Consider the following 14811-nt stretch of genomic DNA (forward strand, 5'->3'; position numbering starts at 1 on the left):
CATGGAATGAACTTACTTACATCCCATTAATGAAAGGAATACATTCATTTAATCAAATCACTATGACAGGGATCCATAGAGTGAAGATCAAATAGGTAGGTCTCTTCCATGAAAATTCAATAGCTTGTCAATAGTTCTGTTGATATTTGAAAGTAAAGTAGTAAAAGTATTTTGTTTTGTTTTGGTAGACTCTATTTCTAGAGCAATAGTTCTCAACATAGGCTGCATTAATAGACTTACCTGTTAAGCTTTAAAAATCACCCCAAATCAATTCAGTTAGAATGGTGGGTACGAGTGTTACACAGTAACATCAGTGTACTTGAAAGCTTTCTTGATGATTTTAATGTGTAGCCAATGTTGAGGACCACTGCTCACTGGGTACTTTTATATCTTCAATGTTTAGCTGAACTTATTTAAATAATGATATATTAAAGGCACTATAAAGAAAGAACTTTTGCAATAGAGATCTATTTTAGGGCTTTCAGCCATGTTTTTTGTTTTGTTTTGCTTTGTTTTGTTTTGTTTTACCCATCATTAGACTTGCTTGTTTCCAACTCGTAGTAAATTTGGGAATATTGAGTCCAATCTGATCTAAATTTAAAACTTCTTCTCTTCCCAACTTGGACCAGACAGGCATTGTTTGATCCCATTGGCAAAAGGCATACTTACTTACCACTTATTATAAAAGTGGTGGATTCCCCGAGTTAAAGATTTTTAACATAGGACACAAATAGATGTACAAAGAGTGCACCTGGGTCCCTCTCCAGTGCGCCTATGGGACTTGGCGGTAAGGGAAACTCACTCAAATGTAATTTCATCCTACTTGCTAATTGTGAATAATGAAGTCATTTGTGCCTGACTCAGGCATCTCATGTCTTCTGTCAACATTCATGAAACAGTGATAGGCTAACTTACTAGCTTATAAGTAGGATTAGATGAATAAATCCCAGACCCAGCAAAGAACAGGCACCCTAGTTACTTGACTCCCTATCTAGAGTTGTTCAAAAGTGGATGGATAAATCTCTTCATGAGGATACTGCATAAACATAGCAAGATATAAAACCCCAAACTAGTTTTCCTTGGACTTTCAATGTCCTTCCAATTGCGTGAATTTTATTATTCTTTTTAGAAAACATAGTACATAGGTTTAGACTTGTCTACAGAATACCAGAAGAATCTTATGGAGTTATTCCATGAGAAGTATATTTGTTGTGCCCCTTCAAGTTGAACCACTAGGAAATCTCTCCATAAACATGACGTCAATACATAAATGACCCAGCTTCCATCCATTGTCTCTATATATCCCTACTCTAATAAATCTTTATTTGCTTTCAGATGAAGGGAAACTCAAGATTATTATGCCAAAAATGTAATTGATCAAAACTGTTAGCACCCTGGGGAGTCAAGGTTTAAATGTCTAGTCTCTGCCTTGAGAACCCTTTCTGCCTTATTGTAAGTTAAATACGCCTGACTTGTTTTATTGGAAATCCATGGACATTAAGTTTCATTGGCATTAATGAGACTTTAGTATCTAAAGCAGAGGTAAGAACGCTCAATATTTTTCTCTCATTGCTGAAAGCCTCTGATAATGTTTATCAGAATACTTTGAAAATGTATATTAAGATCTAGTCTGGCATTCTAAATGAGTGGTAATGCAGGTTTGGGTCACCTATGATATCTGACCTTCACTGAGCATAAACATAGCTTTAACACTAACATGGTCATAATTAACCTCTTACTGTCATCTTCCTTTGTCTTTCCCTTTGCAAATGCTTTGTGTATCATGCACATGCATCCACTGGGTGGCGATATGTACTCAAGAATGTATACTGTTTCTTGTCATTACCTACCCCCCCCCCCCATCTAACTGAATTTAAGATGTCAAACATTTTTATGTGGAAAATAGCCATTGTATCAAATAATAAGAAAGAGTATTGTCAGAACTCAAGCCCCTAACTAGAAGTGACTACAGACATTTTAATGTTAATACTTCCTGCCACTTACTGACAACCACGTCGGCTCTCCTCCCAATATGTCCACAAACACACATTTGCAAAATAAGTGATTCTTCATGCTCTTCCCATCTCTCAGCATTTTATGGATTCATATGTCACTCCTTGAAACATACACATGCCCTTTTTAAATTCCCCTAACCTATTTTTCCAACTTCAATACTCTTATTATCTCATTTCTGTAGCTCTTGCCTGACAATGGACCCTTCCCTTTTTCCATACACATTTATTCAAAAAATCAAATAATATAATGTTAAGAGATTTTTACATATCATTAACTTTGACTACCTAATTTTTTTTCCAGATGAGCCAACTGAAGTCCCAATATAAAGTCAATAATGTTAGTGCTGGATGGGAGATTAGAAATCATCTACTTAGAGATTCTACATATACCAGTGTTGAGACCCAGAGATCTAGTGACTTTCTTAGGGTCATCCCACAAGTAGTGATGTGGAACCACACATTTACTCTCTTGACCTTCAGGCCAGAGCTCTTTTCACCACAGAGCTTTGCCTCGTTTAATCATTGATTTATACACTTAACTAATTCACCCATTCAACAAAAATTGTTTGAGTAGCGGCTCTGTTCCTGGCACTGTGCTAAGGTTTGTAGGTACAAATTTGGATACTTTACACCACTTTAAAAAATTGAATCTAAAATTGGGTAAACTGCCACCAGGTGGCATAAGTCCTCAAATTGGCAAGGACATTTATTAGGCAGTTTATAGGTAACCATTCAGTTTTCCTTCGTAGACATTTTTTTTTTTTTTCAAACTGAGATGGTGAGAACTAGTCTGAATGTGTAATCCAGACTTCTTTTCTGTTGAGGTGCTGCCAATCTGCCAGCCTCCCAGGTACAAGTCTTTGAGTTATTTTTCTGTTTCATGTTTTGCTGATTGAGTCACTGTTCCTTCCCTCACCTTTAGCTTCTTTATAAAAACCTTCAATTTAGCAATGTCAGGAAATGTCAGGAAAAAAAAAAAATACCTTGGGCTAGTCTCAGCCTACTGCGAGTTCACTGCTACTTCTGAGCCTTTGTTCCTGCTGTTCCCTTCCCTAAAATTTCTTCTCTTTTAAACTCATCCTTGACTTACCAGTATCCAACAAATATTTGAATGGTAATTATGGTGATGGTAATATATGAAATGCCAAACCACATACTCTGTTTCCATACCAGAATTTGCGATGTCCCTCTCTACCCTTTTGAGAGTAAAGAAGATCTAGTCGGTAAAATGGGTATATGAAAATAGATTGAAGGCAATTACCAGACCATAGTATCAGTCTTGCACTGGTGGTCGAGAAAGAAATTGGTCCTTGAGTTAGGCTTGAAGGTAACTCAGATAATATAAATGGGTAGAGTCAAAGGTGGTTTTAGAATAGTGAGATGAGGGGCGCCTGGGTGGTGCAGTTGGTTAAGCGTCTGGCTTCAGCCAGGTCACGATCTTGCAGTCCGTGAGTTCGAGCCCGCGTCAGGCTCTGGGCTGATGGCTCGGAGCCTGGAGCCTGTTTCCGATTCTGTATCTCCCTCTCTCTCTGCCCCTCCCCCGTTCATGCTCTGTCTCTCTCTGTCCCAAAAATAAATAAAAAACGTTGAAAAAAAAAATTTTTTTTTAATAAAAAAAAAAAAGAATAGTGAGATGAAATGGCATGGTATTTCAAAGTTTGACAATTTTAGCATGGGTAGAAGGTATGATGTGTATAGGTAAATGGTCAAAGTTGAAATTAAAAAGAAAGGGACAGTTTATGAGGGTCCTTGAATGACATGCAAAGAAGTTAGGACTTTGTCCTTTAGGCATTAAAAGTCATTACAATATTTAGGAAGGAGGGTGACACAAACAGATTTGCATTTTAGAAAGATCATCCCTAGGTGTATGTGGCATGAATTGGAAAGAGGTGAGACCAGATACAAGGCCAGCAGTTAGGAAATGACCATAGAACCTGGTGGGGGGTATTAAGGCCTGAACCAAGGTAAAAACTGTGCTGAAAGAGAGTCAGGGATGGATCTGAGAGCATCAACAGAATTTGACAATATGATATTGTGATTTATAATAAGAAATATGTATTTGGTCTTTGTCCCCTTTCCTGGCAGGGAGCTGCTAAAACTCAAGGAATTTCCTAACAGCAGAGAACCATAAAGGTGTCTTTTTTTACGTTAATGAGATGACTTTTGGAAAACTCCTTTGTAACCAAAGGATGGGGTCTGGTTGCCAGGAGAACTGAGGTAATACTGAAAGGTTTCGGACTGAAAGTTCCCTGAAGGAAAGGGAGAAAGAGCCAGGACTAGAGGTTGAATCAGTCACCAACGGTCAGTGACCAGTGGTTTAATCCATTGTGTCTATGTAATGAACCCAAAATGATGGGTTTCTGAGAGCTTCCAGGTTGGTGAACACACAGTGTGAACACACAGAGATAGTATGGAAGCTCCCTGCCCTTTCCCCATACCTTGCCCTATGCATTTCTTCCATCTGGCTGTTCCTGAGTCATATCCTTTTATAATAAACCAGTAATCCACTGAGTAAAATGTTGCTCTGAGTTTTGTGAGCCATTCTAACAAATTTTCAAACTTGAGGAGGGAGTCTTGGGACCCTCCAATCTATAGCTGATTGTGACAACCTGGATTTGGGATTGGCAAATAAAGTGGAGGGGGGTGAGGGTAAGAATGGGTATGGGGGATGAACACAGTCCTGTGAGACTGAGCCTTTAGGCTGTGGAATTGGATGCTATCTCCAGGTACTGTCTTCACTGAGTTGAATTGTAGGACACCATCTGGTGTTGGAGAATTGCTTGGTGATGTGTGGGAAAATTTCTCCCCACAAATTGGAATTGGTTACAGAACATTCAGATGAGGAATAAAATATGAGAGTAAGGACAAAATGCTAGGTGGCCGCCAGGTTCCTGGCTTAGGTCACTGGGTGAATGATGATGTCATCAAATATGATAGAGGATGCAGGAGGCCAGACAGCCTTAGAGGATGGTGGTGAATGTCTTGAGTTTACTTTAGGACATATTGTCTGATTATTTTCACTAATCAACTTCATACATTATGAACATATAGGTTAGAATGAAAGATCTCAGTAAAGAAAAACTCCCTTATAAACATCCATCAATTAACATGTCTGTCAAAAATATTTTAGTGCTTCTTTTATGTCTTATAAGGAGTCAAGTGCACTAGGTATGTGGACCACACATCCCAAGTTTTCCACAGTAGTTTCATTTTCATATTATTCTTTTCAATAGAGGCAATTCATTAAATGTATAATTAATGTGATTTAATTTTTATGTCTTGTAAGCCTTTGCTCATAAGTTCAAAAGCATAAGTTTTAAGAGGTTTAATAAGGCCTGAGTCCTACCAATAAGAAATCTGTAGTCTAATCTGGAAGAACTCAACATCTATTAAAGAACCATTTAGTGCTAAATTTTGATATTGTGGGGCATCCAGAAAGTGGCTGTCATTTTTGGAAGGAGGAATCAGGGCTAAGGTGAAGCTGGAATTGCAGCAGTGCTCCAATAAGGAATCTGAAAAAGTATCTGGAAAAGCAGACAATGGGTGAGGAAAGCAGCATTAGGAAAAACACTTAAGTTGGACACGGCCTCAGTGTGTTCAATGGAGACTGAGGACCATGGCCTGCCTATCTTGATTAGTCTTTTGATTCAGCCACAGAGAGTGGCTGATAGGTTGTTTGACTCCTATTCCTGCTTTCCCACACCTACCTCCTCTTTAGTGTTCACTTTGTGATTATTTTTCTAAGGTGTAATGAAGATTTCTAGCGATGCAGTTTCCATGATCTCTTTTTCCATTCCCTTGCTGTCTTTTTAAAATTTTCATCTCATTGTGAATTTCCACTTTTCTGACCTACATCCTAAAAGTTTGCTAAATTTTATATTCCCTAATCACCTTAGTTTCTATGTTTGGTAACATCCCATTTGCCTATGAGGTCCACATGCAGCCTTTTGAGGCAATGTAACTGAAATTCCCATTAGAACTAACTGTGTAATAATGGGATCTTCTTCCAACATATTTTCTTTTTTTTTTTTTTTTTTTTTTTTTTTTAGAATTTTCAATGTCTGTTGAGCATAAAATTTTATTTTATTTATTTATTTATTTTTTAATATATGAAATTTACTGTCAAATTGGTTTCCATACAACACCCAGTGCTCATCCCAAAAGGTGCCCTCCTCAATACCCATCACCCACCCTGCCCTCCCTCCCACCCTGCCCTCCCTCCCACCCCCCATCAACCCTCAGTTTGTTCTCAGTTTTTAACAGTCTCTTATGCTTTGGCTCTCTCCCACTCTAACCTCTTTTTTTTTTTTTTTTTTTTTTTTTTTCCTTCCCCTCCCCCATGGGTTTCTGTTACGTTTCTCAGGATCCACATAAGAGTGAAACCATATGGTATCTGTCTTTCTCTGTATGGCTTATTTCACTTAGCATCACACTCTCCAGTTCCATCCATGTTGCTACAAAAGGCCATATTTCATTTTTTCTCATTGCCACGTAGTATTCCATTGTGTATATAAACCACAATTTCTTTATCCATTCATCAGTTGATGGACATTTAGGCTCTTTCCATAATTTGGCTATTGTTGAGAGTGCCGCTATAAACATTGGGGTACAGGTGCCCCTATGCATCAGTACTCCTGTATCCCTTGGATAAATTCCTAGCAGTGCTATTGCTGGGTCATAGGGTAGGTCTATTTTTAATTTTCTGAGGAACCTCCACACTGCTTTCCAGAGCGGCTGCACCAATTTGCATTCCCACCAACAGTGCAAGAGGGTTCCTGTTTCTCCACATCCTCTCCAGCATCTATAGTCTCCTGATTTCTTCATTTTGGCCACTCTGACTGGCGTGAGGTGGTATCTGAGTGTGGTTTTGATTTGTATTTCCCTGATAAGGAGCGACGTCCAACATATTTTCAAGAGCTGTGGACAAATAAATGTGGAAGTGAAACATCCGTAATGTGACAAGGATATGTATCAGTGCCTCCTGCATGGTAGGCATTTGATAAATCTTTTCAAATGAATTGGTTTTATATAATAACCTGTTCATAAGGAAAAGAATGCATCTTTTCTGGCGTATGCTTTGCAGAGCACTTTTTACTATCAGAACAAGAAATACAGTAGGAGGCTCAAAGGATAAGCAGTTAGGCCATGGTTCTTCTGGGTACAATTTCCTCTGGCATCTCCTTCAGTCAAGTCAAGCTGACTCCTATGCTCTGAGTGGAGGTGAGGGACAGGGAACTGGTATGCCAACCCCCTTCTGTCCAGCGGGCCCTAGCCCAGAGATCTGTATGAAGTATATCAAAACACTCGTCCAAATGGCTAATGTCCACTTTAGCTATTTGTTCACAAATAGGAGTTCTGAATGCTTTGGAAACAGTTTGTTCTTTAAACTTTGTGAGCATTCCTTTTATAATTTGTTTATACTCTTTGTTGAATAAGCTACTAATGTCTCTGTTAGAGCAAAATTAAAATTCATCTAGGCTCACTTTGATGGTTAATCACAAATTTCATTTAGCAACGTCCAAATTAATGAGATTTTTATTATGTATGTATGTATATGTATATAGGGTTACATGTGTATGAATTAAGAATGATAGCAATTTAGAACTGGGAGGAAACATACAGAAGAGTTCTGTTTAAAGCTTACATTTTACCGATGAAGAGATCTGTGACTGGTAAATTATTCTTTTTTCTTGGACTCAAGAGACTAGTTCTATATTTAAACACAATCCAGAAATAGCCTCTTTAAAGACATAATTTGCTACGATTCCATGACTCTGGAGCAGGTTACATGTTACATAATGCTCTTATTTTTATTAGCTGTGTCTTATCATCGTCTGTAAGTCTACAGGCACTTTGAAAGTAGAGATTTTGTTGTATTTATTTTGCATTTTACACAATACCTGCTTCATCCCGCATCTGATACTGGACTGAACATTAAGCCATCTGTAGGCAGCCATGATCCTACACTGAAATTAAGGAAACAGGCCTTAAGGTGGTAGGTCTCTTGTGAGTTTTGCACATTTTCTTTTGCTTCAGAACATCTGATAGTTTCCCTAGACCTTGTTTGCTGATAGAAACCTAACCAATTTGACAATATATTTCATATTAAAAAATAATAATAATATAAAAACAGGGAGGGGGGACAAAACAGAAGAGACTCATGAATATGGAGAACAAACTGAGGGTTACTGGAGGGGTTGTGGGAGGGGGGATGGGCTAAATGGGTAAGGGGCACTAAGGAATCTACTCCTGAAATCATTGTTGCACTATATGCTAGCCAATTTGGATGTAAATAAAAAAAAAAAAAAGAAAGAAAACAAGTTAAAAAAAAGAAAAGAGAAAAAGAAACCTAAGTTGACAGTCTTCACCTGATATTATAAAGCTGCGTCTCTGCATTCGGGCCCTCCCATCCCATTGTTTCCCCACCCCAAAACCAACACCTGATTTGGACTGGACCGAATTTACCATTCCCCAGTTTGGATACAAATTAGAATTGTTACCACTGTATGGGGCCACCTTCCTTGTGCCCCTCAGTTCATCCTCCTTCCTGCCATGCTGAGTATAACACAGGCAGCCTGCTGTAATCCCACTCTTTGAGAGCTTAAACTATTGCTTACCTGTCACTATTACACAAATGAAATTGGTGTTGAACAATTTGAAAGAAAAGATTTTGTCAATTATTCACTTGACAAGTATTTATTGAGTACCTAATATATACGAATACTGCATGATGTTGCATGTGCTAGAGATACAACAGGGAACAAGACCAAATCCCTGCCCTCATGGAGTTGACATCCTAGTCCAGAAGAAACATGAAAAACAAACAAATGAATAGATATATAATATAAAGTTATTGCTAAAAAGTAAGTGCTGTGAAGGAACATAAAGCAGGGAAAAGGAATAGAAAGTGACATCACTAATCAAAATCACTAATGTGAAGGAATGCAAATCAAAACCACAATGAGACATCACCTCATACCTGTTTGCACGGCTATTATCAAAAAGACAAGAGATAACAAGTACTGGCAAGAATGTGAAGAAAGAGAGCCTTGTGCACACTTGGTGGGAATTGGTGCAGCCACTGTGGAAAACAGGATGGAGATTCCGCAAAAAATTAAAAATAGAGCAACCAAAACTGGGTAACTGAAGACATGAATGAGATGCTGGTGGTGACGGGGCCCTATAGACAGCCGCAGATGAACTGCTTCGACCCCGTGAAGATGGGCTTTTGTGATGGGCTGTGCAGTGGGTGTGGTGGCTGAGGCACTTTCTGGCACCTTTTCCTCAGGAAAAGGATTAAAGTGTGGGGTCAGGAGTTGATGGTGGGATCAGGAAAACCATGATGCAGGGTGGCAGCACCTTTGGCACATTCATGGCCATTGGGATGGGCATCCAATGCTAATCAGGGCAGTGGTTGCCCACTACAGCTACTCCTTCCCATCAGTCCCAGCTCACATACTATAATAAAAGGTTTTGAGTAGTTAAATAAGAGCCACCATATGATCCACAAATTCAACTTCTGGATATTTATCTGAAGACAACAAAACCACTGATTTGAAAAGATAAATGTACCCCTATATTCATTGCAGCATTATTTATGATAGCCAAGATGCAGAAACAACCTAAGTGTCTATCAATGTATGACTGGATAAAGAAGATCCACATACACAATGAAATATTACTCAGCCATAAAAGGAAGGAAATCCTACCATTTACAATGACGTGGATGGACTTCAAGAGCATTATGCTAAGTGAAATAAGTCAGATACAGAAAGACAAATACCATATGATCTCACTTATATGTGGAATCTAAAAATATATATATATAAATAAACTCCTCCCCCCCCACAAAAAAAAATCAAGTCCATAGATACAGAGAATAGATTGGTGGTTGCCAGAGGTGGGGGTGGGGTGGGCAAATGAGTGAAGGAAGTCAAAAGGTTTAAACTTCCTGTTATAAAGTAAAGAAGTCCTGAGGATTTAATGTAATAATGGTGACTATCATTAGTAACACTATAATGTATATTTGAAAGTTGCTGAGAGAGTAGATTTTTAAAGTGATAAAAAAATAGAAAAAAAAATGACAGGAGGGAGTGCTGTTTTAGAAAGAATGATCAGGGAAGGCCTAGGCTAGAGACATTTTGGAATCATTTGCGCAGATGGTATTGAAAGTCATCGGACAAGTGAGATCATGTAAGGAAGAAATGTACTTAGTGAGGAGACGTCTGAGGGCTCAACCCTGAGGCATTCCAGCATGAGAGGTAGGGAACTGAAGAGGATTCAGGAAAGAAGGTCAAGAAGGAACAGCCACTGAGGTAGAAGGACAGGCAGGAGAGTGTAGTGTTCTTGGAAGTCAAATTGAGAAAGTACTTCAAAAAGGAGGACAATCAACTTAGACCAGAAATCAACTTTAGAATTTGACAATTAGAAGTTAATTGGTGATCAAGGACACAGTTTTGTTGAAATAGTGAGACCCTGATAGGAGTAAGTTCTAGAGAGAATGAAAGGAGAAGAAAGGGAGGGTGAATGTGCACACTACCTTTGCACTACATTGCTACGAAAGGAAGCAGAAGATAGGCAGTACCTAGAGAGGGCTGTGACTAAGAGAAGCTTTGATTTTTCTAAAATGGGAGAAAGAACATCACTTTTGTGTGCAGAGAACAAAGATACAGCAGAAAGAAAGCTGATGATGCAAGAGAGAGGGGTTATCGTATAGGCAAGTTGTGGTGAGATTCAGTGTGCGTGCAGACCACATTTCCTCCAGTAAAAGCCTAACTTTCAGCCAAAGAGTTAAGGCATTGCAAAAGAAGGCAAACGGGCAATGGTAAATTAACCATTTTGGCGAGTGTGTATTTCATTTCTGCTCCATTTTGCTCTCTCATCATTAAGTTACTATGCATAATATAAGTGAAGTTATACTGATAGTAAGAATGTTGATATACAGAATTTTAGACAGTGACCCTTCAGTGAAATTAATGGTATCTGAATGAATTATTTGTGGTTTCGAATCCTAGAACAACTTGAAATGTACACTCTTCAGTGTATGGTAAATAAACTATCACATCCTTGCAATTAGACCCATATCATTAAAGTAATAGCAGCTTCCTTTTTGTAGCATGTCTGCTAATGGAGCTTTGGTTTTCTTGAGGAAAGCCTCAGAGAAAACCCAAATGGGAAAAGTATGACCCTACCAACAGAAAATACAACCTTTCCTGTTTGGATTTTTCTCTTTATAGTACTTCAGTTCTTAGTTCCCAGGCATAAATAGGGGTAGAAACTGACCTAAAGTCCAATGTACTTAAAAAAACAAATTCTACAGGATGAGGAATTTCGATGAGATAAATAAGAAACAAGATTTTCAGGACATCACAGTTGTGATCAGAAAGGGGAGCACTCTCAGTGAATATAAAACCTTAAGACAGATGTGATGGATTCCTGTCAGTGTAAAATTAGAGACTTTTAGATTTAGAGAAAGACAATAAAGATCATCTATTCCAACCACTTTATTTTACAGATGAATAAACTCCGTGACCGAGTGATTAAATTACTTAATACAAAGATGCAGAGGTGATTAGTGGCTGTGTTGGGTGAGTTTTAGAATTAACACAAAGAAAACTAAAATAATGATGATAACATTTATTGAGTGCTTTCATATACCAGGCGCCGTGCTGACTACTTTACAGTGATAATCTCAATTAAAATTTACAGCAACGGTTATACAGCACTATACGAGGTGGAAAGTAGGAGATTTCTTAACTGCTACTTAATTGACTTACCAAATTCACTACTTATCTCCATTACCTTCTCTTTCAATAACTGATTGATGCAGGTGCCATGATGAATACTTGAGGCTGGTAAGTTTCTTTCAAAAATTTCTTTCTACTTATCTAATCTGTAATCTATCTGTAGGCATAATCTACATTGGTGTCAGTATCACTTGGGGACTTGTTTAAAAAAACATACCCAGACTCCAAGGCTTGATAGCAAGTGTCTCTCATCCTCTTTGGACTAGTGGCTACTCAAGACACGCTTGTCTTATGGTAAAAGGCAGGAGTTAAGAGAGCAAGACCAATTGTGCAAGCACAGTTCAAACTTCTGTTTATGTCACATCCAAACATCCTGTTAGCCAAAGCAAAACAAATGATCAAGCCTAAGTTTAAGGGGTGAGAAAATATACTCTTCTCATTAAGGAGAGGGATGAGGGTGAATATTTCTTAAGCAGTGATCTAATCTACCATCTGAATTTAAAACTGGTATTTTCTTCTTTACAAAAACAATACTCAGTATGTTGTTAGCAAAAGCAGTGCAAATTGCTGACTCGGTACAGTATAATGAGTGACTTTTATTTGTTGGTGTGTGTTAGGCGTTCAAGGTACAGAGATGGGTGAGACAGTCTCTGCCCTCAAGAAGCTCAGAGACAGATTTATAAGCAAATCAGAATTTAGTGTGATGAGGGCGTCTGGGTGGCTCAGTTGGTTAACTGTCTGACTTTTGATTTTGTCTCTGGTCTCGGGTCACGATCTCACAAGCATGAGATTGAGCCTGAGTTGGAATCCACACTGGGCATGGAACCTACTTGGAATTCTCTCCCCCACCGCTGCCCCTCCTCTGCTCATGACCGTTATCTCTTTCTCTCTCTCAAAATAAATAAACATGAAAAAAATTAATGTGATGAATGCAGCAAAAGCATTTACAACTCTCTAGGGTTAGTGTTATTATTTTCATTTTATACATAAGAAACTGAGTCTAAGAAGGATTAAATGATAAATGTCCAATATCATATAACAATCAAAACTGAAATCCCAAAGTGCCTGAGTGGCTCAGTCAGTTAAGTGTCTGACTCTTGATTTTGGCTCAGGTCATGATCTCACAGTTCATGATATCGAGATCCTTGTCAGGCTCTGTGCTGATTCTCTCTCTCTCCATCTCTTCTCCTTCCCTGCTCATGCTCCTTCTCTCAAAATAAATATACTTTTTTTAAAAAACCCAAAAAACTGAAATCCCACCTCTTTTTAGGGCAGAGGGTTAAAACCCTAAACTCTACCTGTCATTCCGTACAACCTTCCTCAGAAAATGAGCACAAAAGTGATTCCGTGTAATACCTCATGTGACGCCGGAATCCTTGTCTCCTTAAGACAGCAAAAAGCCAACATCTCAGTGAATTGAATCCCATGATAAAGGGTACAGAGTGGATTACATATGCTTTCCCCTGCTTTGTAAATCTGCCATTTCTACTATTTGTCTTAGATTCCCCATCAAACTAACCTTTCTGAGATAATAGAGATCTGAGATGCTTGAGGATACTTTGGTCAGTTTTAAAAATATCTGAGTCACAGGCCATAGGCTTTTAGTGGATGGAGTTTTTGTAAATATAAACTATTGTGATGATAAAGGGAAGAACTAAATGGACTACTGGGGCTTCTATTCCTGAGAAGTAAAAAGGATTATGGGCATCAATAAAGTATCCTGAGGGCTAGAGGGTATGTATAATTATGACTTTCAGCTCTGTTAGCCACCATAAGCTATTGGTATAATGTTCAATATCAATACTAGTGTGTAATAACCGTTTTAGTATGAAATGGCTCTTCATATTTGTGCAGAAGAATATCCATGAGCTAATGTTTGCAGAACATTCACCATAACCCTGTTAAGGCAAATTATAGGTACCATGTTTTGTTACCATGTTAAAAGAGAGAGAGAGAGAGAGAGAGAGAGAGAGAGAGAGAGAGAGAGAGAGAGAAACTAGGGCACCAGTGTGGCTCAGTCAGTTAAGCATCCGATTCTTGGTTTCAACTCAGGTTATGATCTCCCGGTTTGTGGGTTCCAGCTGCTTGTTGGGCTCTGTGCTGACAGTAAAGATCCTGCTTGGGATTCTCTCTCTCCTTCCCTCTTCGGCCCTCCTCTACTCATGTGCTCTCTCTCTCTCTCTCTCTCTCTCAAAAATCAAACAAAAAAGAAACTTAAAAGAAAAAAAAGACAGATGGAAACCAGCTCTTCACTTGGGTAAAGTAACAAGTCACTGAAAGAATCCAGGACTTGAGTCTAGCAACTACTAGCTTGGATAGTAGACTTTTGGCTCTTGAAAACTTTTGGGGAATGTTAAGGGCACAAACACAAACCCAGCCACTAAGTCTTAATTTTATGTGACCTGTCAGAAACTAGCACATTTAATGCTTAGGCAAGAACCAGGATAATTACGAATGTTAGAAAGGATAAGGAAGCTTGAATCAGAACAATTTTTCTGTGCCATCATTTTATACTGGAGGATGTTTGTGTTGTGTTTGTTTCTTGCAGTGAGTTTCATGTTGGTTCTTTGGGGTCTGGATGTTAGTTCACTTCAGTTATAGTTAATGTAATGATAAATGCCAACATTTTATTGCTTCAATTTACCCTCTTCTTTCCCAATTCCCAAGCTTGTCAGCACCAGAGGGATCCCTTCCATGGATGCTTCGTTCTGAAAGTCCGTCTCAGTATTGAGAGTTTCTTACACAAACAGAAGTCCAGTGAAAGCTGCAGACATTGTTTCCCCTTCTTGATGAATGAGCTTTGGAGCTGAGTTGGACCTGTTCTTCAGGGAGTTCCCACTATTAAATCTGTTAGAAAACACTTCAGTAGACCTCTAATAGAATCTGGAAAATAGTGAGAAAAAAAATATACATCACTCTTAACTTCAGCTCTAGATACTCAAAAGAATTTCTTATTTACAGTGGGCAAATATCCTTAGAGAGTTTTAGGAGCTATTCCTGTCTGTGTACATTTGATATAGAAACGAGGGTTCAGGTTGCCTCTATCTCCT

At 38.5% G+C, this 14811-nt stretch overlaps 1 protein-coding gene and 1 pseudogene across 1 annotated transcript in view; both read left to right on the top strand.

Moving 5' to 3' along the window:
• Window positions 1-11691, top strand: part of LACC1 (laccase domain containing 1) — a 34694-nt gene extending 23003 nt beyond the window's left edge. Inside the window, exon 8 of the transcript XR_002079400.2 lies at window positions 11530-11691. The gene's annotated coding sequence lies outside the window, so the exon portion shown is untranslated. The remainder of the gene's footprint in view (window positions 1-11529) is intronic.
• On the top strand, window positions 8341-9770 carry LOC109265898 (reactive oxygen species modulator 1-like; annotated as a pseudogene).
• Window positions 11692-14811: the final 3120 nt, after the last annotated feature.

The sequence above is a fragment of the Panthera pardus genome, unplaced genomic scaffold (genome assembly GCF_024362965.1).
Source record: "Panthera pardus isolate Hobbes unplaced genomic scaffold, ASM2436296v1 HiC_scaffold_1, whole genome shotgun sequence".
Lineage (NCBI taxonomy): Eukaryota > Metazoa > Chordata > Mammalia > Carnivora > Felidae > Panthera > Panthera pardus.